The following is a 26,467-nucleotide window of genomic DNA, read 5'->3' on the forward strand; positions in this document are numbered from 1 at the left end:
GTGTACAAAACCTAAATCAGCCTAATTACTTACTTTCCCCATCCATGCACAATTTAGCTATTCAAAAATCTTTCCATCCAATCCCATCCACATCTATTCATCTAATCACCTGTATATCCAGCTATTTTTCCATCTATTCACCAATTCATATATCATCTATTAATCCATATACTGTATCTATTTATGCATCTGTTTGTATATATTATCCATAAATTTCAAGCTGACATTGACTGACAAAAAGTTGTAACAATGTCATCATTACTTTAAGTGATGCTGATGTTAAATTCGTCTATTTTCATCCATATGTCTGTCTATTCACTAATTTAACCATTTCCTACCCGTCCATTCATATATCTATTTATCCATCTGTCCATATACATCAGGCCATTTTCCATCCATCCATCTGTCCATCTGTCTGTCTATACATCCATCCGTCCATCCAGCCATCTGTCCATCCATCCATCCGACTATCCTTCCATCCCTTCATCCATCCATGCATTCGTCTGTTCGTCCATCCAACCACCTGTTCAACCAACCGTCCAACCATACACCTATCAGTCCATCTATCCATCTATCCGCCAGTTCGTCCATCCATCCATCCATCCATCCATCCAACTGTCTGTCCATCCATCCATCCTTCCGTCTGTTCGTCCATCTGATCATCCATCAATCCGCCTGTTCGTTCATCCATCCATTCATTCACATGTCCATCTATCCAACCATCTGTCCATCCATACCAATCAGTCCATTTTCCATCTATCTGTCCGTTTGTCCGTCCGTCAGTCCATCCGCCATCTGTCCATTTATCCATCCATCCATCTATCTATTCTTCCATACATCCATCCATCTGTCCATTTATCTATCCATCCATCCATCCATCCCTCTGTCCATATTCCCAACAGTCCATTTTCCATCCATCCATCCATCCATCCATCCATCCATCCATCCATCCATCCATCCGTTTGTCCGTCTGTCAGTCCATCTGCTGTCCATCCATCCAAATATTGATCAGTCTATGGATATTTTCATCGACATACTGTATCTATCATCTATCTTTCCATATACATTATCCTTAAACTTCACTTATATATACCTGTCAGTTCATTCATTTATCCAGTTCCTACTCATCTATTTATTCATCCATCCATACATCTGTATAAAATAAAAACATTTTACAGACAGTCAGTCAGCCAGCAAGACAGACAGTTAGATGTAGGACAGTCAGAATGCGTGGCAGACAGGCAGAGCCTCTGTTTAACTGAGGCAGACAGATTCAGCACGGACCATTTAGATGGCTAATTTGTCCGGTTAAACCCGACACACCTGCGATGTGCACATACAAACACCCATGCAAAGATTTTGGAAAAGAATCCAAGTGAATAAAATAGCACATCTGCTAACAATATGAATCTGACATCACAAAAGGCTTCGCTCTTCTTAACCCAATATCAAACATATGCACACATACGGCCTATTCAGATATTCTTTTAAAGCAATGAAACATCTCTCAAGATCTTCCCACTGTCCAGAATAGTTATGCATGGTGTCCTTGAGTGTACTTTTATCAAGAAATGTGTTGAAATAATGTGACATAAGCTGACACAACATATTACATTCTGTCTACCCTGTGGTTTGTCTGTGTCAGGACATGTATGTGTGTGTGTCTGAGGTACTGGTACAAACATGTGTGGTTGACTGCCACTACATGACACTGTCGTGGCATGAGCTCATTACTGAACAGCATTTCTGTCACAGAATGAAACAAAAGCCAGTCCTGTCTCATTCTACACACACATGCTCACTCATATGGCCAGCATCAGAGCTTTTAGTGTGTGTGTGTGTGTGTGTGTGTGTGTGTGTGTGTGCAATGAATGCTGTCAATGTTTAAGAGGGTGGACAGCAGGAGAATGGAAGCGTCACACTTCATTGTCTTCACACACACGTACAACAGACGTGCCAATACAGTGCAAACGCAACCAGTTGGTGATGTGATGAATATTAATGCACCGCTTTCAAACCAATTGGTAAAAATAACGCAACAATGTTTTACATATGCACATCTGAATGTAGTCACACATGCACACACCCTCACACGGACAATTTCATGGCTCTGCAGTTTGCCACTGCTGCTAAACAGAAACACCCATGTACATCACTGGAGTGGAATGAAGTGATACGATTGGCTGACAGTCCAATGACACACTACAGAAGATACTCTCACTGTAAAAGAGTACAGATAACGAGTTACAGTGGCACTAATAAAATCACGGCAGCACAGACATAGACAACTCATGTTTTTAAAGGAGCCTATGTCAGCGGTGTTTGAGCCTCTGCAAAGCCTGATGTTCAGTTTGGATGAGGTCACCACACATCTGGAGAATGACACAGTTTTGAAAGCTCATTCAATGAAGTAAAGCTTCTCTCTCCCACTGAACTAGAAACACACTTTTTTCTCACTCTTTTTCTCACTCCTCAAACACAGACATTTGACATTTAATCGGGGACATTCCATGATATATTTTATATTTTTTTAATTAACCAATTTAGGCAAGAGTTAATCTTTATTTATCTATAGAATAAAGGGTCAGAAAGGCTCAAATAATCTTATATTTAATCCATGTCTAAAACACTGCTAAATGTCAATATTGTGAAATTTTCTTATTATAACAAGCTTTTTTATTTTAATATGAGTTAAAATGTCATTTTAAGGTAAAATGTTAAAGGGCACCTATTTTACCTCTTTTTCAAGATTTAAGAGAAGTCTTTTGTGTCTCCAGAATGTGTCTGTAAAGTTTCAGCTCAAAATACCCATCAGATAATTTATTTTAACTTTCAGAGTATTGGAATTTTCTGCTTTGAATACTATGTAGCTGTTTTTGTGGCCTGTGCCTTTAATGATATTTCTCCCCGCTCACTGTTCCCACTTGCCTGTCAGAGTGTGCCCCAATTTCCACCTCGGCTGTGTCAGATAAACAGCACAGTGACAGACATGAAAGAAGCACATAATGTTTATAATAAATACTACAGTAAGAACTTTCCCAATGATTATTACTCCAATATGACTGTAGACACACTATACCTACACACAGTTCTGTCCAAACAGCTTAAAAAATATGATTTTTATCACAGGTGCTTTATAACATCTCTAGGAATAATTTAGCATGTATATTTAAGAAATTTTCTTAATATAATATAAATCTTTTTTTAACAACTGATTTGTTATTTACTGCAGTGGTTTTCAACTAGTTTGGCCATGGGACCCATATTTGTACAGTCATCAAGCAGCGACACAAATTTTTAGGAACTATAATATAATTTTAGGAATTATAATTCATTTGTGTTTATTTGTTAACATACACAAGTAGTGACAGATAAATCATAATAAAATCACCAAGGCTTACAAATAAACAATACATTATTGCTGTCATTTAACAAAGTGTATCAAATTATAGTAATATTACAGAGCAAAAACTTAAAATACTGTAAACTGTGGTTAGGGAAAGGAAAAGTTCAGTTGTTGAACACACATTTCAAAATAAAAGTATGATATAAGCAAAAAAAAAAAAAAAAAAAAAAAAAAAAAATTGTTTTTTTGACTACACATTCCGCGACCCACTGAAAATGTTCCCACGACCCACTTTTGGGTCACGACCCACCAGTTGAGAAACACTGATTTAGGGCATCAAAATACATCTGCAAAATTGTTGCAAATTTATATGTCTTAAATTTAAACAAACAAATTAAATTTAGTAATGTTCAACTCAATTTATTTGTTTAAATTCAGCCCAATTAAATTGTTTACAAGCACTTAACTTGAAAAAAAATGTAAATACAAGGAATCATCTTCGAATGGATTTTTTTTCAGTGTAGAAAGAAATTGGTTATCCAACAATATAAATGACTGTCACAATTTTTTAAACTGTATTTATTTATTTTAATGAAGGTGTTCTCAGAAATGTTTTTGGGAGAATTTTTCAAGTTCATCTCACTTCCAGGTATAAAATGTGTCACCAAATTATGCTTACATATATACAGTACATACTAACAACACACACAAACACTTTAAACAAAAATAGCATCCCATAAATAATAATAAATATGGTCCACTTTATGTGTGGATGTGTGAATGTGTCATATTATGGTGTGTGTCATGTCTACAGCAGAGAAAGACTGGAGGCTTGATTATATGTCTTCCACGACACACTCCTTTATTATTGGAAATGACATCATTGGGCTGATGTTTGGCTTAAAACAATATCTCCAATGTATAATTTCCGACTTAAGCTATGAATACAACTACCAGAAACCAGAAAGGAAAAAAATCACGAGGGAACCCATGCAAGTCACTAAAAGTGGCTGTTAGCAGGTTGCTATGCGGTTGCTAGGTTGTTTTTTTCCAATAGCTATGTATTTCTTTTTCCCTAAAAATTTTGTACGGTGCAACCAAAGAAAGTATTTGCTCTAGATAGAGCTCAGGTCTCTACCTCATTGTTTGTGTGGAGATAATTTGAAGCCAAATGATTCAGAAAAGTAATAGCACACCTCTTCTCAAAAAGCCACATGCTTTGAGGTGTCTTTAATGTCAGAAACATCGTGGGATGTGTTATGCACTGAATTGCAATAATCAGGATTAGAGGCTTGTTCAAATCCCTAACCATAATAGCGATGCTTGCTTTTGCAAACCCTACTAATAAACATTCATGTACATGATTCTGACATACCACGAGATGTCTTTGTGGATTACAACAGCTCAACAAGACAAAGATACAGGTAATCAGTAATGCAAACACAGATGCGCTGCTCCCTCAGATCTTGTTATAAATAAATTATGCATCCAATATATTCAAAAAGAGGAGACTTCATAATGGACCATAGCAGTGAACAGCTGGAAAGCAGGTAGTGGCAACACACATCTGTGAACAGGGTTGTAATTTCACTGCAAACTACTAGCAAATCACGGTCACACTCAGTTATCATGTAGTTTCTGCAAACTGTTCGATTCCTTTCTCCTCCAACAAGTCTCTTCTTTCTATTTTGATCCTGAATTGATCCAGATGCTGTTGGACGTCTTCCAGACAGGAAGTCAAACACAAGAGGCTTTGTATATGTGAAAATGTGTGCCTGTGTGTGTGCCTGAATGCTTGTTAGTGAAATTTCATTGTCAGTGCAAGAGCTGTCGTCACAACACAAACATAACTCATTGTCTAACTTCCTTTCCTGTTTCAGTGCAAGCTGCTGCTTTATCATGTCCCATTTGCATTGTGTCCATTCCTGTGTTGTGCCTTTGCTCCTGTTGGATGTAGTGTGTTAACGCAGCAAATCAAATTAAATTCATATTTGCACTTATTTGATCTTTTTTGGGGCCTTAGGATATGTTGGTATTATGCTGTATAAATTACATTTTTGTTTATTTATTTCTGTAGATGTATTAATAAAATATCAATTACGATGGATTCTTCAATATATATTTGTACATACACTGCGATTCAAAACACTGCTACACTCACCAAGTCTGCATTTATTTAATCCAAACAAAAGTAAAAACAATATTACAATTAAAAAAATCATTATAATAAAAAAAAATCATTTTATCTCCAGTCATCATTGTAATGTGATACATTGGTGCTAAATAAATGTGTTTTATTATTATTATTATTATTATTACTATTACTATTATTATTATTATTATTATTATTATTATTATTATTATTATTATTATTATAAGAAGTTGTGCAGCTTATGTTATTGCTATTCACTAGAATTAGTAGAAAGAAAATATTTCTGACTCTAAATATAGCTACCACATTTGTATCTCCGTTTATGAATACAAAAAAACATGGTGACAGAATTTTGCTTTCAATGGAAGTCTATGGGCTGGCATGCCTCTCTCATCATTGCTTTTTTAAATTGTTATTATTACTATTTTTTTTTTTACTAACAAAACGACAAAAACTTTAAAATTATTACATTTTCTTCTGTAATCAACAGTATGCCACTGTATTCACAGACACAATGTTCAACGCTGTATATATATATATATATTCATCTAAGAGTAGACACAAGCTAATTACAGAGAGAGAGAGAGAGAGAGAGAGAGAGAGAGAGAGAGAGAGAGAGAGAGAGAGAGAGAGAGAGAGAGATGGAACTGCATCATTAAATGACATCACATTGCTTGCTCTGAATATAGTGTCCACTTAGACAACATTCAAACAAACTTAAATACATTGAATTTCATAGACTTGAGACTAAAAACTCTGAAACTTCCAATATGTCTATCATTTCCAAACTTTTAGCAGCCTACTATGTGCCACAACTTTGAATGAATCACAAATAAATCCTTAAACATTAATATCCAGCACAAAATGACATTGCTTAAAATCCACTGGAGTTTAAGAAGGACTCACCGGTTCATAATAGAGATCCGTGCTGTGAAGTCACTCAGAATAGACAAGTCTCCCTCCTTTCTTTGTCTTTCTTTATTTCTTTTTCTGTTCTATTGCTCTCTAAACCTCCCTCCTCTTTCCCAAGTTCCCTCCTCCTTCGGTACAGCTTCCTCTCTCTCTCTCTTTCTCTCTTTCTTTCTCAGGACGATGGGGAATTAGAACAATGCATGGCAGTAAAGGAGAGCTGGAATCAGGGTGATCACACATAAACCACCATAGAATCATCTCCTTGTCAACATATACTATACACAATCAAGTTCTCAGCTGCAGTGGGTCTTAAAGTTGAACAATAAATGTGCTCACACACACACAAACACTCGTCCATACAGACCGCAGCTGTGGTCCCAATGGGAGAGAAACATCTCTGGCTGGAGTGAGGAGTAACTGGGTTCAATTGGGCTCCGTGCTGATTGGCTCCGGTGGGATGACTGGCGTTTCCTGTTAATGTTAAACCACTGCCAGCATCCTCCTTCAAACTTTAGAACACAGCCCAAAGGCAAACACACACACTAACATCTCTCTTTCTGTTTCTCACTGAAACACTCACATGTATACATGACCCACATACAGAAAAGGGGAAACGTGAGGGAAAATATGATATTTCATCCGGCAAAACCAACAGCTGCTTGAGTGAGTCAGAGTATAAATTAGTCAATAAAAAAAGAGTGAAAGAGCTGAAAAAAGCAAGTATAGCTATTAAAAATATATGTACAGTAGAATCCAGAATCTGAGTGTGCCTCACACAAGTGAGTGGGCTTGACAAACCACCTGCAGAAAACACACTATTTTATCTCTCTGTTTTTTTAACTGACACTTGCATCAGTTTTGCACCATATACTTTCTAACAATCCCTCATTATCTTTTTTTTTATAGAGAGTTTTATTTATGCATTTTATGACAAATTACAGTAAAAAAAATAAATAAAAATAATTATAATAATTATATTTAAAAATAGTATCAACTTAAGCGCATGAAATAATAAAAATTACCAACAAATAAAAAGGTAAATACTAATGTGGCTTAACAAAAACTACAATTGTACAATCTGACATACTCTACTTTGAACTTAAGAAGGAAAAACAATCAATTTGCTGGAACAAGGACTTGGTCTATATTTGACAATAATTTTATTTCTGAGATATATTTCCTAAATGGGTCCCAAATTTTTAAAAACTGGTTGGATGAAGCTTTAGACAGTCTAATTTTTCTAACTTTAGGAAGAAGAGGACATCATGGTTGGAGGTTTCTGATTCTTCCACCTAAGCAATATTAGCAGTTTAGCCAGGAGCACAATAAAAGCTATGCAATCAGATTGTATCTTTGTAAGATTATTTGACATGGGAAAAATCCCAAAAATGGCAATCACTGCACAAGGGGAGATAAATATATCCCAAAAAACAAAAAAAAACAAAACAGAAAACAGTTAAGTTTTATACAAGACCAAAACATGTTGAAGTCAGAATTATTAACCCCCTAAATTATTAGTGCCCCAGTTTATTTTTTCACCAATTTCTGTTTAACAGAGAGATTTTTTCAACACATTTCTACACATTATATTTTTAATAACTCATCTATCCTAACTGATTTATTTTTATCTTAGCCATGATGACAGTAAATAATATTTTACTAGATATTTTTCAAGACACTTCTATACAGCTTAGTGACATTTAAATTAGGTTAATTAGGTTAACTAGGCAGGGTAGGGTAATTAGACAAGTTATTGTATAATGATGGTTTGTTCTCTAGACTATCGAAAAAATATATAGCTAAAAGGAGCTAATCATTTTTTACCTTAAAGTACTTAAAAAATAATATTAAAAAACGACTTTTATTCTAGCCAAAATAAAACAAATAAAACTTTCTCCAGGAGAAAAAATATTATCAGATATACTATGAAAATTTCCTTGCTCTGTTAAACATAATTTAGGAAATATTTAAAAAAGAAAAAAAATCAAATGGGGTGTAATAATTCTCATTTCAACTGTGTGTGCATGAAAGGCTGGGGTGGAATAACAGCTATATGTATATATATATAAGTGCTTTGAGATCTTTAGGTTTGTCCAGTGTACACAATGTACAACTTTGCACTGCAGAAGTCCATGTCATGCGCGGACAGAGGGCTTGTGAATTCTGCATAGGACTGATTCTTAATCCTCATCTGAAATTTTAAATCCCAGATTGTCTTCTGCAGATACAGTTTCTCTTTCTCTACAAAAATTAAAAAGGATAATTTTAGCACAATTTTAGCACGAGTTCCTTCGTATATCTAGCACTTTTTGTATGGATGGCTTGTTGAATGGCTAAATGTCTCTGCTTAAAAGCATGAAAAAGCATCTGCTTAATGTACTTAATTTACTAAATGTAAATGTCCATTATTATTAGTGACACCGGTGGACATTTAGTGAACTTACTGCTCGTGTTCACACTCATGCACAGGTAACGCACAAACGAATGAAAGATTGCACCAATGTATCAGTAATGAACACTGATAGTAGACATGCCTCTGAGAGGGTTATTTAGTTGAATATGTAAATATGTGCTGCAAACTTTTAACACAGCAGTTAATAAAGCATGTGATATTGCAGTTAATTGAGATCATGATGATAAACTGTTGTGTTAGTTTGATTATAATTACTATACACTATATTTACTATATATATGGATGATAGTTTGAATGAATCCCTTATTTTATGCATGATGCATTGTCATTAGATTACAGAATAACCTAACAGAATTATCTTGAAAATAAGAAGTCACTTCATTCATCATAGAATGGAAGAGAGGCTGCCAGACGAGCACAAAATGTTACATTCTGTTCCCGGTGAAAGTATTCGGAGACCTTACCATGAAAATCCATCTAAAGGCTTTTATAAACAACCTAGGTCCAAAGATGAGTTGGGCAAAGTATTTTTTTTTTTTTTCAGTTTTGTCAAAAACATTTTTACATATTGGCTGTAAAACAATGATTAATACATGACATGTAACATATGTGGTTCTTTTTAATATCGCTCATACAAGAATTATTTATTTATTTATCTTTTACATTTAATTGTTATTTTTTGACTACAGATGTGAAGGAAATCTTTCAAATCATGTTGCTTTTATAAACACACTGTTCAAATGGACTTCAGACATACAGTGCATCCGGAAAGTATTCATAGCGCTTCACTTTTTATGTTACAGCCTTATTTCAAAATGGATTAAATTCATTTATTTCCTCAACATTCTACACACAATACCCCATAATGACAATGTAATAAAAAAAAGATTTAAAAAAATTTATTAGAAATAAAAAACCTGAAAAATCACATGTACATAAGCATTCACAGCCTTTGCTCAATACTCTGTTGATGCACCTTTGGCAGCAAATACAGCCTCAAGTCTTTTTGAATATGATGCCACAAGCTTGGTACACCTGTCTTTGCAAATATTAGCTCATTCCCCTTTGCAGTACCTCTCAAGCTATATCACTTATCTATCATTCAGAGACAACATGCATTTTGCTTATGTAGTTTATTAGTTAATACTATAACTGTTCCACTAAATACGATATCCTAACTATTCATTCATTTTCAACAGGCAAGTAATCCAGCACGTTTTACACAGGGGATGCCCTTCCAGCTGCAACACAGTACTAGGAAACACCCATACACTCTCACATGCACACACATACACTACAGTCAATTTAGTTTATTCACTTCACCTAAAGCGGATGACTTTGGGCTGTGGGGGAAACTGGAGCACCCGAAGGAAAGCCACGCCAACACGAGGAAAACATGCAAACTTTGCACAGTTGTCCAAATGACAACTGGCCCAGCTAGGACTCAAACCAGACCTTGCTGTGAGGCGACAGTGCCAACCACTGAGCCACTGTGTCACCCTTTTCCTACGTATTCCATTCATTCATTCATTAATTTTCTTGTCGGCTTAGTCCCTTTATTAATCTGGGGTCGCCACAGGGGAATGAACCGCCAAATTATCCAGCACATTTTTACGCAGTGGATGCCCTTCCAGCTGCACGTATTCCATAGTTAAAATGTTGGTAAGGTCTTGTCTATTTTTTGCTATTTTGCCCAACTGTCACCAATTGACATTTGTGAGCAGCACTGGACAAAAGAGTCTGCTAAATTAATAAATGTAAATGTTAATGACAACATTTGCTTTTAAATATCAGCAAATGAAAATGCCACTTGTAGTGTAAAGATTAAAGCATAATTTATCTTTTATTCAAACACATAAGCATAAATCACAAATTCAGAGATTTTTAAATCAACAAGATAAAAAAAAATGCATTTTATACTTTTTCTTTTGCTCTGGCCACCCACTATGATCTGCCAAGACTGCCCCAAATACCAAAAATATGACATGTCGGGGGTCAAAGAGATGAGAAAACTGATTGGTGGGTATTTTAAACATTTGGGATAATATGAATGACCGGATGTCTATCATACAATTTTGTCTCATCATACTGTAAGTGAAACTATTTAGGAAATAGCAGAAAATGTACAAAGTGAGGTGCTACGATTCAAAAATGATCCAAATGACAGAATTTCTGAAGCATTTCAAGCATATCTGCTTTTTATAGGAGCATTTTCTTCTCCTGGATGATCTGAAGAAGCTCCAGCAAAAGACAGCATGAAAAAAGCAAGCATTTTGTGTAATTGCAGGGAAGGGGAACAGCGGTTTTAGGTGATCTAGCCAAGAGAAAATCTTGCTTTTCAAGGAATGCGTAGACTCATCCCACGAATTATGGGTAATAATAGCATTTCTGTGCTCTAGTTTAGATTTAAACCTCTGTTTCCAGTCTGGTATTGAGATGTTCTCCGGTCAACCCTGGCTCCTATGTGTCTACAGATCCAAACATCTCCAACACAAACAACACTGAGCAATACTGACATCAGCATCTTATCCACACTGTACCGAGCATCAGCTGAATGATGTACAACTCAAGCTCTACATATTGATACTGGCATGTGAATGGTGCTCAATAGCATTGATCACCTATATATGCGTGTGAATGCAGTCACACGGTGCTGTGTGTGGATATTCTAGAGCATAAGCAGGCACACAATATATTCAGCTTTTGGTCACTGGGGAAATCGCCGTAGATTTGCATTGTTGTATTGTTCTGTATATTGACTGTATTGTTTAATATGTAACATCAAGCTGTATTTTTTCTCTCTCAAACGTAATCCAAAGCACACACACACTGAAGCTCCAAGTGTATTCATCTGATACCTCTGCGCATTCGGTCCTCATTTGAACAAAAGCTCTCATCAAATTTAAACAAGCTTCTGTCCTACTTTACAGCAATTTATATGTAAATGAGTGTGTGTATGCATGTGTGTGAGATCGGAAAAATGTGAGTAGGTAAGCCCTGACAAACTGTGTGTGTGGTAATTGTGTTCATTCTCCAGTGTGTACCTAAGTGTGTATGTGGGAGATCTGTAAACACTGATGTTAATGCATGCGTGTATGTGAGTTTCATGACTGAACCAACAATGTCCTCTCCACTCACACTGTCTCTCTTTACCGACAGTCACTGATTGGCTTTTGTGTCTGCCAGCATGAGAGGTGCAGCAAACTGAAAGATGAAGAGAGAGAGAAAGAGCAAGAGAGGGAGAGATGTGGTAGGTGGCACTAGGTGGCAGCAGAGTATTAGGAAAATGAGGACAAAATTAACACAAATAGTCAAGAGACACACATCCTACTATCACACATTCATAACTTCCTAAAGCAGCTGTTCTGACATGAGTAAACACATTATTTATAAAAAATCATCCTTAATGAACTTAGATCTTACTGACGTGACAATAAATCTTGCAAATGTAACAAATGCAGAAAAAAAACTATCAATCAGTGTTTGTTACTACTAACATTCTGGCCATTCTTGCATCGTGACCACTTTAGAATGGACAACATTTTCAATAAATGTCAAAAAAAGGAAAGCTGTATGATCAGTTCAGTTTGGTCTTTAATGTACAGTTATGGGGACTAATACAATGCCACGGCTGCATAGATCTTTCAGTGAAACGTCATACAAAACTAACAGTTTGACTTTGGGGGAAAAATAACTACAGTACTTCAAATTATTTGTCATATCTGTGAAATTTACTCATCATCATGGTGTTTCCAAACCTGTTGGCCTTTTTGTTGCGTTCACAAGTGTGTGTCTCTCTCCCTCTCTTTTCATCTGCATAGGCCTAATTACACAGATGACGTGCCGTGGGATTGCCTGGAGCGACCCAGGGCATCTTTTAAAAAAGGATAAACGCCGATGGGGCTGGAGAGCAAGAGATATATATAGTTCCAAGTGTTATTTTTGATTGTGTTTTTCCATTTTGGTGTGTGCATAAATTTTGACTTTTGTTTGTCATTTATTCTTCCGTTTTTTCCCTCCTTGTTATTTTGTTTTTGGTTTGTTTGTTGTTTTTGTAAATATTGATTTACTGATTTACACAAAGAGAATGAGTAGGGGTTGGACGCCACACTTTTCTTTTCTGTAAATATTTTATCCTGTTTTTAGATAAGGAAGGAGTAATTCTTTTATTTTTATTTCTGTTATTTTGTTAGGTGTATTTAGATTAATTTGTGTGTTTAGGTAGGGGATATGTTTTAGTTTCTTTGGTATTTATTTTTCTATGGGTCGTCTCCAAGGTATTTGGCTGCATGTTTTAGGTGTTAAAAAAAACGACATGAAGATTACACTTCACTCTGGCTCATAAACGAATAAATAAATTAATTAATTTAAAATAAAATAAACTCTACTGTTAATGAAGTAACAATATTATTTATAAAATTAAAACCTTGATATATATAGTTCTATGCATTCTTTCATTCATTCTTTCGTTTTCTTTTGGGCTTAGTCCCTTTATTAATCGGGGGCCACCGAAGCGGAATGAACCACCAACTCATCCAGCATGTTTTACGCAGTGGATTCCCTTCCAGCTGCAACCCATCTCAGGGAAACACCCATCATTTACTCATTCACACATACATACGGACAATTTAGCCAAACCAATTCACCTATTTCACATGTCTTTGGACTTGTGGGGGAGCACCCGGAGGAAACCCCATGCGAACATGAAGAGAACATGCAAACTTCACACAGAAATGCCAACTGACCCAACTGAGGTTTGAACTAGTGACCTTCTTGCTGTGAGGCGATCGTGCTACCCACTGCGCCACTGTGATGCCCTAAAATCTAAATATATACTATGTAATCATTCATTTATTAATTTTCTTTTTAGTGCCCTTATTAACCAGGGTTTACCACAGTGGAAAGAACCTCCAATTTGTCCAGCATGCCACTCATTTACTATGTATTATATACTATAATAAATAAATCTAAAATGACTGGTATATAATGCTGCAACCACATAATTGATTCTAACTAGATCTTATTTAGTAGATTTAAAATATTTCTTATCTCCGTATTACCTACAAGTTGCTTTTAAATTTTCATATATATTTTTTTAAATTTACAACATATTTATTATGGCCTTAAAAAAGCTCTTAATGACACCTAAATACATATCACACATTTTGAAACCTTCATGAGATTTGATACTGTCTCAGATGTTCCAATCATGAACTATAGAAAAATAAATAAAGATCTATAAAGATCTTAAATTCTCCAGTAAAAACATTTGCATAGCCTTCCTTTTGCTATTTCTTTATTTGTCTTGTACTTGCGTTCCTGGTTTCATATCTAGCAATGTTTCTCATGTGTTCTTACTTTTGGCTAAGAAGCTTTAAAAGTGCTATAAATAAAAGTAAGCATTATTACTTGTGCGAGAAACTCAGCAGAGTTGAATCGAACACTTCAGACTCTCTGATCTCAGACAGCATTAGAGAGACAGAGGCAAGACAAAGTGAGATAAAGTGTGTGTGTGTGTGAGAGAGAGAGAGCGGTGAAGTATTGCCATCTGTCTCTACCTGTCTGTGATTACCAGAAGCAGGCAGACAGGAGAGATCTCCAGAGGGATGAGACGATGGGTAGAAGAAGAATTGGGAGGTAAAGGGTGAGAGTCAAGGGAAGAATAAAGGACTGGAATGAAGTGAGGGATGATTTAGAGAGGCGTGCGTGTGTGTGCGAGATTCTCCTGAGGATGAGTGTGAATGGTCTATCAGTCAGACTGGAGGCAGCCAGAGGAAGAGAGACAGAGAGAAGGATGGAGTGTGTGAGAGAAGACATCAGTTCAACTTAAACTGGGAGAATCCCAAGAGAACTAACAGACCAGTGGAAGTACTGTAGGTAAGATGAGGTTGAGATCATCCTAAATCATAATACAGTTAAAATAATATGCCAATAGGTGTTAAAATAGATGACAGCCTCAGAAATATCTTTAGGGGTACACAGCTGGTCAATGGAGCAGTGTCTTTAAAAGAAGCATTGTTGTCCATTGTAATACCATACATTTTACAAGTTGATATTATTGCAACATAGGGGTCCTTTTAAGGGTACGTCCCAAATAACAAGCTGTTGTACCCATATAAACATGCTATTTTTCTATTATTGCCGGATATTGTATAGTTCAAATGTTTTAAGATAGTATGCTTTTTACACAAAAAACTAATATTTATATTCAGCAAGGGTTTGTTATTTGATGTGATTCACAATGTATTTGCAATATTATGAATAATAGTATAAACAAAGTTATTTTTTATATTTACGAAAAAGTCTTGAATAAAATCAATCAAATTTTTGTATTTTTATTTATAGAAATGTTCAGAGCTGATAATAAAAATACTTTAATAAAGCACCAAAATCAGCCTCTTTGTTTTCTGCAGGTTCACATTGAAGACAAATATTTTAAAATATGCTAAAATAGAAGTGCTATCTAAAAAAATGAAACAGATTGTTACTATTTTTACTGTATTTGCATCCTAATCGCACAAGGAAGCGTAACGATTGCACATATTGGCAGGAAAGTGACAAATACATCTGATTTAATTCATTCAAAAGCGTAAAATTAAAAAATAGAAAAAGATGTGCCTCCAAACTTGACCCCTAACCCAACCATCATAGGAGGATGAGCAATATACTGAAATGTACAAAAGAAATCATACAAATTAGCCATCAAATCAAAAAGTTATGAATTGCCATGATATTGTGTTGGTATTTCTGATCAAAAAGCATTGTCTTGAAATGCACCTTTCAAGAACATAACAGAATCCAACCAATCTCAAACTTGCACAGAGCATTTAATTTGTTTCACAAGACTTAATTTTTTTATCAGGAGCCAAGATTATTCAGTTTGTTTTCCTTGTATGTTTTCTTTTTTTTTTTTAAATCTCAAACTGCCAAATTGCTTATCACAGCTAATCTCCTCACATAGCGTATTTTGACACGGGGTTACATTGTAGCCTGCTCACCTATTGTTTTCTGTTCATAAAATTAATATAATTTGCTAATTAGTAACCTCACATGAAACTCTGAATCTGTGTCTCATTTCCGAATCTGCTACTGTCCACTGTAGGTCACATTTCGTTCACGGACGCATGCTTTGAGAGCCTTTCTGACTGAAGGAATGAAATATGCTGTTTTCCTACAAGGCACCCCGGGGTGCTGAAATATAATTGGCTAAATGGGCATTGGGTGGGTTTAAATAACCAAAACAAAGACTGCATTCTGGCAAGGAAAACACATTTTTCAAAACAGAATGTCAGACTTCAGCATTGTTTTTTAGATAAACAAGAATTTTCACTTGGCATGTTTCTTAAATATCTGCAAACATATTAAGGTATTGTTATGCTTTAGAAGAAACACTTACATACAGCCCCTTAATGTTCTATTACAGAAAAAGGCACCTAAACCTTGTATGGCTTGATAGTGAATTGTTTTACATCTTTTGGTAACTGGCACTTTTAACAAATGCTTTGTTGGTTTGGGGGTGGAGTAATTCATTTTACTAACCAATGAAATGCAATGTGACATGCATGGAAACAAGGAAACACAGTCTTTAAAAAAAAACAAAAAAAAACTATAAACCCTATGACCTTGTAACTCGGAAAAAGTAAAAGGTCCAACATTTCTCAGAAGCAAAGAAAAATAATGAAAAGTGATTCCAGATTTTATGACACTTCACCACCAAGAAATCAGATCTACGGTAGGACAAAACACACACAGGCACACACACACTCGTCAATCTTATCTAAGTCCTTGAAAATGGCAGTTTTGTCAAAACCCAATTTCATGTTGGATGATAAAAATAAATTCCATCAAATGAGAGTGGGAGTGTGTAAGTGTGTGTGAAGAGCGGCTCAGCCTGTAATTGTAGGTGGTGTGTGTGTGCGTGTGTAATAAAATATGGATGCCATTGTTCAGTGGTGGTGGTGTTCTCCATGAGTGATTTTAATTACAGATGGAGGGATAAACTGGCCTGAAAGACTGGACTCCAAAGTGCGCGCACACACACACACACACACACACACACACACACACACACACACACACACACACACACACACTAGCCAGCATGGTGATGGATGACATGACATTAAAACAAGACAAGGCTAAAACCTCATTCAGAGGGAAAAATGAATAGAAAGGTAAGCCTCAGGTTAAGAATATAAGAAACAGAAAACAATACCAATATAGAGTTATTGTTTTCATCTCACCGTATAAAGGCAAGTGAGTGAGTGTGTGTCTGAGTGTATGTGCAGTTTCTTTCCTAATTAATGAAAATCATGTTCATTTTGAAAATGTTTTATAATAAAGCCTTAGGCAACTCAGTGGCCCAGAAATTCCAATTAATATAGTCTCTCTCTCTCTCTCTCTCTCTCTCTCTCTCTCTCTCTCTCCTTTTTTTTTCTCTTCATTAACAGACCTGCTGTATTTCATGTAAAATAAAAATAAAACATATCTAAATATCCACAGATTCAGACCAATAGCATGATGTTTGAGAAACAGAGTGCTTGGTGAAACCCGGCGTTTTGTTTGCTCCCATCAGAAAGCAAACCGAGCAGCCGATATAAAAGCGGGGCCTTTCTTAGATGTGTGACACTGGAGCCGAGCATGACGGCCCTGTCAGTGGTAAAACCATTAGGCTGACTGACAGCAAAATGAGACTATATTTCAGAAGCACTTCATTTAAAACAAGCGTAGTCTACAGCTTCCACAATGCTTTGTGTCAGCAATTCCTAATGTACAAGGATATTACCCATCAGATGTGTGGCCTTATTACAGCAGCCCAGGGGAAGAAGCAGATTCACCAAAAAAAAGAGGCTTTTTCTTTCAGTCCCCCCTCCCCCACGATCAACTGAGTGAATATATTAGAGTTTATCACTTACTACAATTCAAAGGCAGACATAAATATTTGCATAGTTGTAAAGATTAAGTAACAGTGTGTTATGTGTCTGTTAGAGATCTGTTTTACTTATATAATTATACCTTGTGGACAAACAAACTAACACACAAATGCGTGCACACAGACAGACGTTTTTGCCCGATGAAAGCCAGTGAACCACTATATGAACCACAAAACATTGCAGCTTACAAAGGTCAAAAGCATTTCATAACACAGCAACAAATTAAAATTGTTTAATTCAAGGCAATGTATGAATTTGGCTTTAAACAAACAAAAAAACAAACAAAAAAAAAAAAAAAACATCACACATACACTACCTGACAAAAGCCTTGTCGTCTATCCAAGTTTTAGAAAAAACAAATAATAACTAAAAATAATGACTTCTAGTTGATCATTTGGTATCAGTAGAGGCTTATATGGAAGGCAAAGGTCTGTAGATTACACTTATTTTACCAAAATAAAACACGATCATATCTTGATTTTTAATTATTTAATTAGGACAGCAAAGTCTGACTTTGCTTAGACAAAAGTCTTGTAACTTAACAGAAATAATGTACAGAATAGAATATAAAGTCATGGTGCATTAAAAAAGGATTAATATTGTGGATGGCCCCCATGAGCTTGGAGGACTGCATCCATACATCTCTGCAATGAATCAAATCACTTATTAATAAAGTCATCTGGAATGGCAAAGAAAGCGTTCTTGCAGGACTCCCAGAGTTCATCAAGATTCTTTGGATTTATCTTCAATGCCTCTTCAATCTATCTTACAACAGACATGCTTAATAATGTTCATTTCTGGTGACTAGGCTGGCCAATCCTGGAGCACCTTTGAGGAACATTGATGTGGAGGCTGAAGTATGAGACGATGTGATATCCTGCTGAAGAATTTGCCCTCTCCTGTGGTTTGTAATGTAATGGTCAGCGCAAATGTCTTGATACTTCAGGCTGTTGATGTTGTCATCCACTCTGCAGATCTCTTGCACACCGCCAAACCGAAATGTAACCGCAAACCATGGTTTTTCCTTCACCAAACTTGATTGATTTCCTGCAGGTTCCAATTGTTCAGTATTTGTGATGATTGGGATGCAGTTCATCAGAGGATTCATTGGAAAAACCTTCTGCCACTTTTCCAAATAATCAACTAGAAGTCAGTTATTATTTGTTACTCTTACAACTGGGATCGACGATAAGATTTTTGTCAGGTATAACACATAAAAAAATCACATTTTAATTAATACAACTATTCCATAAATGTGGATTACATTGATCAAAAGTATAATCCAGACATATTTGTTAAAAATTTCTATTCGAAATGTTGCTCTTTTAACTTACTATTAAGTTTAGCATTAGCATCACTATTAAAAAAACAAACCTATAAATGTTTCTTGACTGTAATATTGATCAGAAATTTTGTGCATTAAAGTGCATTCTCAATGAGCATTCACACTCAATCTGGCTTTTTTAAAAAGGCTCTAACCCTGTGCAACACAAACACCTGTAATAAGGAAATAAGGTAAAACCAGGATAATCATCATGCTCTTGTAAATGTATCCTCAAGTGACAGCCTATTAATGTTGCTTTCACAAGCCCATTAATCTTGATTTAGAGAGGCAGACAGAAGTCACTGGCTCCCCGCTGACTACATTATGTTTGTTTCATGTCTGCCTGAGTGATTATTTTAAACACCGCATCCTGTAATAACCTGACTGTAGGGAAGCGCGTCGTAATGGCTCTTTCTGTGGACTGTCACAATGCTCTGCAGCCAATAGGGCACTAGAAGAAACCAGCTCACATATTTCTGCATGCTTCCTTTATTGTTTCCAGACATGTGTACAAAAATACACGCACACGCATGCATTCAAAGTACAACCAAATGGTTGTATGCTGTTTCTGGGTTTACAATCAGCAGAATTCTTGGGATTTTAACATGGTCAAATCTGCTAAACGGAGCCAGCTTAAAGGGATTGTTCACCAAAAACTAAAAAAAGTGTTCTCACTATTTACTCTCCTTTAAGTGTTTGCAAATCTTTATGGGTTTCTTTTTTATGTTAAAAATAAAATAAAATATTTTGAAGAAAGTTGCAAACCGAAAAATAAATACTATGGAAACCAATGCTCACCGGTTTCCAGCATTTAGCTAAATATTCTTAGTGCTTAACAGAAGAAAAAAAGGGTAGGTAAATGATTGTCTCTTTAAGGAAGAAGAAAAAAAATATTGCAGCATCTGTATAGTACAATCAAAATTCTGACCATAATAATAAAAATAGGAGGGCAACAAATCACTATCATCAAATAATTGCTATAGGCGTTATTCTCTGTAGCATGACATTCAGGCTGAACTACAACACACAAACAGCAAACACACAATTTGCAGCAACAATAGACTTTTGTTAGCTCTTCAATTACAGTGTTGGTGTGCATGTAAATATTTGCATCTAGTCAACAGCACTAATGCTGAAGCAAAGACTGGTATTTTAATTACCCACAATGCTTTTCTCACAGCCAAAACGGTTGCTCCAATTATCGCTGGCATTGTTGCAAATTAATTTGCAAACCTGTTAGTCTAATTTTGCCCTCTTATATACCAATCAAAACCCCTTCAAGCTATATGCTGTGAAATGATGGGGCAGTGAAATGATTCTGATTGGTTGATGGTTGCCCTAAAGTGTACAATTAGGTACAGAAGCTGCTGATGAAAAGGCATCTATGTTACTGGAGGACTGCAGAATGAAACAAAATTACAGATAATATCCTTCAAAAAAAGCAAGAGAATTGTTGTTTAAGGCATTAAATGACAATTTATTGTGATCAAACCTCATATCACCAACAACAGCTTTATCAACGGCTTTATTTCTATTCGATATTGCAGAATTCTCTTATGTGCAAAATTTAACAATATACAGCGTCACCAGCTATTTCAGGAACATAATTATTTCAAGAGGGTCCCCTGAAAGAAAAAGTGATGAGAGGGGTAAATGGGGATGATGTTAGCAATGTTGTAGCGTCATCATAAGTGAAGAGCTGAGGGTGGGTGCCTAAATTGCCAGGGCCCTATGTACTTATGTCACCCCTTTCCCCCACTAACTATGCACTTTCACAATATATAAAATGCTTCAAAAAACAAAAGAAAAAACAAAACAAATGTATATTCCATGTGTTAAAGTCCCAGTGCCACCAATTTAGGTGTTAGTTTCAATATGTTATGGCCTATTTAGTACAGTACGCTTTTATGGCCATTTCCACTGTCAAAAGGTACCTAAAAACAAACTGTACTGTAGCACTTTTTGGGTACCCTTTCCTAAGGATACCTAGCACAACAAAAGGGTATCAAAAGGTAGAGGCTAAATGCTTTTGGTTTACAGAGATACATCACTAGCTCACAGACAAGGAGAATGAAAACAAAAGAAGCGCCATTTTTATACACATCCGAGACATTACACCGTAATAATATATTCATATAATAACGAGCCATGGTCAACCTGAGCTCAAACAAACCTTATCGTCGTCTTAACGAACAGCCACAAAGCCAGGAAGAAGAGCAGAATCTACCATGTGCACCTTACTAGTTGTTTATTAGGCCGTCTAATGCGTGAGCGGTTTCACTTTCTTGCTCGTTCTTGCCACGCATCTATATTTAAATATAACAAACTTCTGTAGCGGATGATAGTAACGTTCTTTCATAAAAGGACAAAAGCGAGAGTGACATGCAAAAAAAACAAAACAAAGGCGAAGCTGAAAAAAAAACAAAGGAGAAAATCATTCTTTCAGCAACCTAAAACATGATCAAACTGCCATGTTTAATTATTATTATTGCCTTTTAGACTCTAGATGGAATTACTACCTAACAAAAGGGTTATATGTGCTGGTGAAGATTAAAGATACAGATGAGACGTTTGCACTGACTGTGTGGGCTATATGTTGCATGTTTTTGAAGCCAAATAAGGACTAAATCGATGCTATGTGTAGTTTTTCTGTTATAGGTAACACTGCGCACTGTAAGGGCCTGTATGTGTTCATATATGTTGCATTTATTTATTTATTTATTTATCTTATATAATTGCAGACGTTACAGTGGGCTATTTGTCATTGATCTGCAGTTATAATCAAATCCTTTTTAAAGAAAAGTAAATAACGAACATTTATACACAAGTATTTATGTGTATAAAGCATCTGTTTTGTGAGAAGTACTTTTCATATGATATGTGAATAACCCACACAGCTTTACTTTGACATTTCCTTGAGCGAGAATGACGTCGACTGAAGCTTTATGTCATACACCACACCCACCAAAAGGGTACCATTGGTACCCTTTAGGCAGTAGAAACGCAAGCCTGATAAAGGTGACCTGTACCGTACCGGACTGTACCACTCAGTGGAAATCACATGTGGTCCAAAACAAAATAAAACAGAAAATACAAACATTAAAAAGCTTTAGGTTTGTGACTTCTGGCAAAATTATTAACATTTTTTTAAAAGTCATCTCATACTTCAGTTACTCATAAAATCTTCTGACTAATCAAATGCTAAAGTATTTGATATCACTCGTCTCCTTCATGACGCTGTTGATGACAGCAGCACAGAGCAGATCATATGCGCGAGTAGACGTGGACCAAAACATTTATCAGACCCAAATGAATTATGCAGAAATCTGTATTTTAAAGTGGAAAAATGGTGAGTTAGACTTGTTTATTATTATAGACTGTGACCATCATAAGTCTCTGATTGGAGGAGTTTTGATATAAACAGAAGATTATTGGCTGTTTTTGAAATGTAGGAGAAGCACTGCCCTGTTCTCCTGATTGATAACTTTATATATTGAATAAAAGTGATCTTAAAAGAAAATAAAAGTGTGACTTTCTGGGAAAATTGCACAATATCGATAAAATATTAATATATCGTTCCTTTTTTGCCTTTATAAAAAATGAATTGCATCGAGGAGCAGCATGTTAATGTTATCTTAGTAACAAGGCTGTAATGTAAATGTTCTTAAAGCTTATAAATCTGTGCTGCACTTCACTTCATGGAAACATTACCACCTCATGGTGTGCATTATTCTCGATCAATTCAATAACCTGTCAGTTATTCCTTGCATATAGTGCACTTCAACAAGCTTTCCATAGTCATATTTTACACTTGGAAATGATGCAGCCTTTAAACAAAAGGTGGATGTTCATTACCAGCCACATGGATCTAAATGCTGGTTTGTTGTGGTATTTGAGACATGGAATTGATACTGAAACTGTTATTTACCCTGTGGGGAATCTCATCATCTATGTTTATTATACCGTATCTTAAATTAATGGCATTTGAAACTGCTTATAGATTTCGCTTAGTTTAAGTAATTAGTCTGGGCTCACACACGTCAGGTCTTATAGATGTCTGGCCTTCAGGGCACAAAATCAATGATTGAAACGTCCGTGAAAGGTACATTCACCAGCATTTGCATGTTCCTAATCAGGATTTCATCTAGTTTTCATGTCAGAAAATCACATCAGTCCAACAAGAGAAACTATTTTATAAGCAAAAAATGCATAACATATTTAGATGTCTATTATTATGCATCATAAATATGCATTTTATTAATAATACATTTAAACTCACTACTTGATTTATGTTTGAAACAAGAACAAATTTGTAAATGAGTAAGACAAATACATTCCACATTCATGTTCTCAGAAAATTCTACATGTAGAGTTTTGCATTACAAAGAATGTTGAATGTTGAAACATTTTTTTAAATTGAAAAAAAAAGACTGTTTGATTTCCATTTGCGGTGTAAAATAATTTATTCTTTTGCATCTTTCTGCAATCTATTTCCTGAATAGAAAGAAATCCCACTGGTGTCTGTTAATTAGTCTAGCATGAGATTTTTTGTTTATCTCCACAAGACGCTGCTCTGAAAAAAATGAAGCTATCGTTATTTGTTTATGTGTGCAAGTAAGAGTTCATTCCAAATTATTAGTCCTGTACATTTTATCAGCAGATAAACAAATAAGGAACATAGACTGAGTGAATCATCCTTGTGAAATAGCATCATTAAACCACTGACCACTTATATTTCTTTCAGCAACTTTCAGTGCCTTATACTCTACTAAGAGTTATTACTATTCTTCTTATATTACACACAGATACTCTCAGATAGTGCTTTTGGGCATCTTCAAATTTCATTTGTGTTGTTTTATTATCCTGAAAAGGTCATTTTGCGCTGTTTTCATAAGATTTCTTATTATTGCTCCAGATGGTGTCATCCTCCGGAGCATGAATCGCTTTTTGAGCATCTGCTGCTGGATAGAAGTGGACTTATATTTATCACTGTAGGGTTATTATTGATGTATTCATCATCAGAGGAGGGAGCGATTACCTGTCCACATATGAAACAATCTTATAAGCTGTCAGTTGATGTGACTGATAATAAATGACCATTCTAAAGTAAATGGTCTGATGGATTACTCACTTTGGAAGAGGAGTTTCACCTGCACTGGTCTGCCACCTTTAACACATTCATACCATCACAGGCCCAGATTCCCATGCTGCTCAGAATGAAATGTACAGCGCTCATCCAGCATTTTAATAATATTCCTATTTAAATGCATGAACAATGTTTGGCTTCGGGCAGGTCATTGCAGTCTCTCCATCTCTCTTTATCTCTATACTGTATATATTTCTCTTGCTCTATTTCTCTCTGTGTATACAGTGCACATTCACACTAGAATAAAATAATATATAAATATATTAATATGTAACAAATATGGCCAATCAGACACATAATTATTTTGCTTTTATTCAACAAATGCGCCAGCAAACACAGCATCAGCTTCTCTCATCCAGAAAAGACTAGATGTTCAGTTGTAATTTGATTCTTAGGTAATTATTACACAAAGGAATAGTCAGGAATGGACATACAGAGAACTTCTAAAAGCTCCTTGCTTAAATGGACTTAATGCTTGAGACTGATATTTTTAATGTAAACTTTTATTTTTATTTTAAAGTATTTTTATTATACTTTATGTGTAATCAGGTGTTTTGCAACAAGTCTCTTGCTCATGCATTAATAATATGGTTTTAATATTATTCTGCAATAAATGTATAACTCTAAACAAGCTCATAGATAGTTCATGTTTGATGTCCCTGCAAAGTTAATTTGGTGTACTGGATGATTGTTTACATTTCATGTTAATATGTGTGCAACATATTAACATTTTAAGAAACTTGAACCTTTCTGCATCAGTTTACACCAAAAATGCCTATGCAAATGACCACAACGTGAAACCAAAAGTTAAACTTCTCATTGGTCAACTCAGCTCCGGAGGGTGGGTCCATTATACTTACAAAAGCTTGAGCATAAAGCCACGGCCCAAAAGGACCCCAGAGAGACTCTAGAAGACTACAGACCACAGCAGGCGGGGACCCAGAGAAAATGGGTTAATCGCACAGCTCAGACATTCTCATCTCCGATACCTTTCTTTTAACGTCGAGAGTCTGCTCGAGACATGAACAGTTTTTTTTGCTGCCTCAAAACTTAAAACGACTCCACCCCACTCCAAGCCTCGCTAGGACAAAAGAACTGAACACCAGCTAACCACATGCTCAACAGAGGGAGCTCTTCACATCACAAAAGGAACGCAAGTAACACTTCCAGACTACCACTGAACTGGTGTAAACTAAAAGTAACCCCAAAGAGACCATAGAAGGGTTAAATTAATTATTTAATTAAATTAATTAATTATTAAATTATTATTTTTCGCTTGGTTTGGTCTTCCAAATCCAAGGTTTTTCCATCATTTCACTCTCTCTGAAACTCTTATTTTTCTTCCGTTACTCTTATCTACAACATGTATTGAATGTGTTTGTGTTAGGTGTTAGTTTCAGTTAGATTAGTCTATAAAGTTTTATTTTGTATAAAGAAAGTTGCCTGTGCATGTTTATGAATCTAATGTCTTAAACTTCGATCTTGCTACCCAGCTTAAACATAAATGGGCTTCTAATTTTAATAGCAAAAGCCATAATTGAAGTCAACTATCCATTCGAATGATTGCTAAACAATTCGTTGGTTCGGATTTAAAGAGTCAATTCTTTTAAAGACCTGTTCAAATAAATCTTCAGTTCCCTTTGAGATAATTTGCTAAAATTATAAATATAATACAAAAATCAATAATTTAGACTTTTAAGAAATAATTTAGGCATTTATGTACTGCAACTCTCTAGAGATTTAATGTGTTTATTTTATCCTTACTTAAAAGTCAGTCTGGATAAAAGCATCTGCTAAATGTAATATATTATGATATTAAAACATTGGTTTCATGCATCTTTGAACCTGGAAGCTAAAAATCAAGCACACTCTCTGACCTGTGTTTTGCCCAAGGCTGTGTCCCTCCCTCTGTCTCTCCTGATAAAACTGCCAATTTTCTAGAAAGTGTTGGGAAATGTTATAGAATAACAATTTCATACTATCTCGTCTTTGTAAATTGTGTGTCTTTTTTCTCTCTCGCTTTCAGTACAGGTGCTTTGAATGACAAACAGCTACTGGTCTCTTTCCAGTTGCGAAAAAGTGCCTTCTAGCAAAGATGCTCACGACATCCTGAGCTTTAAGCCCCGTCTATCTAACAGGATTAAACGGATGCGTTCTGCAGCTGGAAGCTCAGAGGAAGAGGAAGAACAAAAGGAAAAATATGAAAACAACATTATTTTGTACACACTTGGTGTATAATAA

The 26,467-nt window shown here is 35.6% G+C and overlaps 1 protein-coding gene across 14 annotated transcripts in view; it reads right to left on the reverse strand.

Annotated features, from left to right (window-relative positions):
• sash1a (SAM and SH3 domain containing 1a) overlaps window positions 1-26,467 on the reverse strand; it is a 315,841-nt gene that overhangs the window by 90,019 nt on the left and 199,355 nt on the right. For 5 of the 14 annotated variants that reach the window (XR_015517686.1, XM_087297063.1, XM_087297059.1 and 2 more), the window contains exon 1: window positions 6,405-6,490. The exons of the other annotated variants lie outside the window; for them this stretch is intronic. The gene's annotated coding sequence lies outside the window, so the exon portion shown is untranslated. Of the gene's footprint in view, window positions 1-6,404; window positions 6,491-26,467 lie in introns of those variants that run through there. 14 annotated transcript variants of the gene reach the window in all.

The sequence above is a fragment of the Danio rerio genome, chromosome 20 (assembly GCF_052040795.2).
Source record: "Danio rerio strain M-AB ecotype USA chromosome 20, GRCz13ab, whole genome shotgun sequence".
Lineage (NCBI taxonomy): Eukaryota > Metazoa > Chordata > Actinopteri > Cypriniformes > Danionidae > Danio > Danio rerio.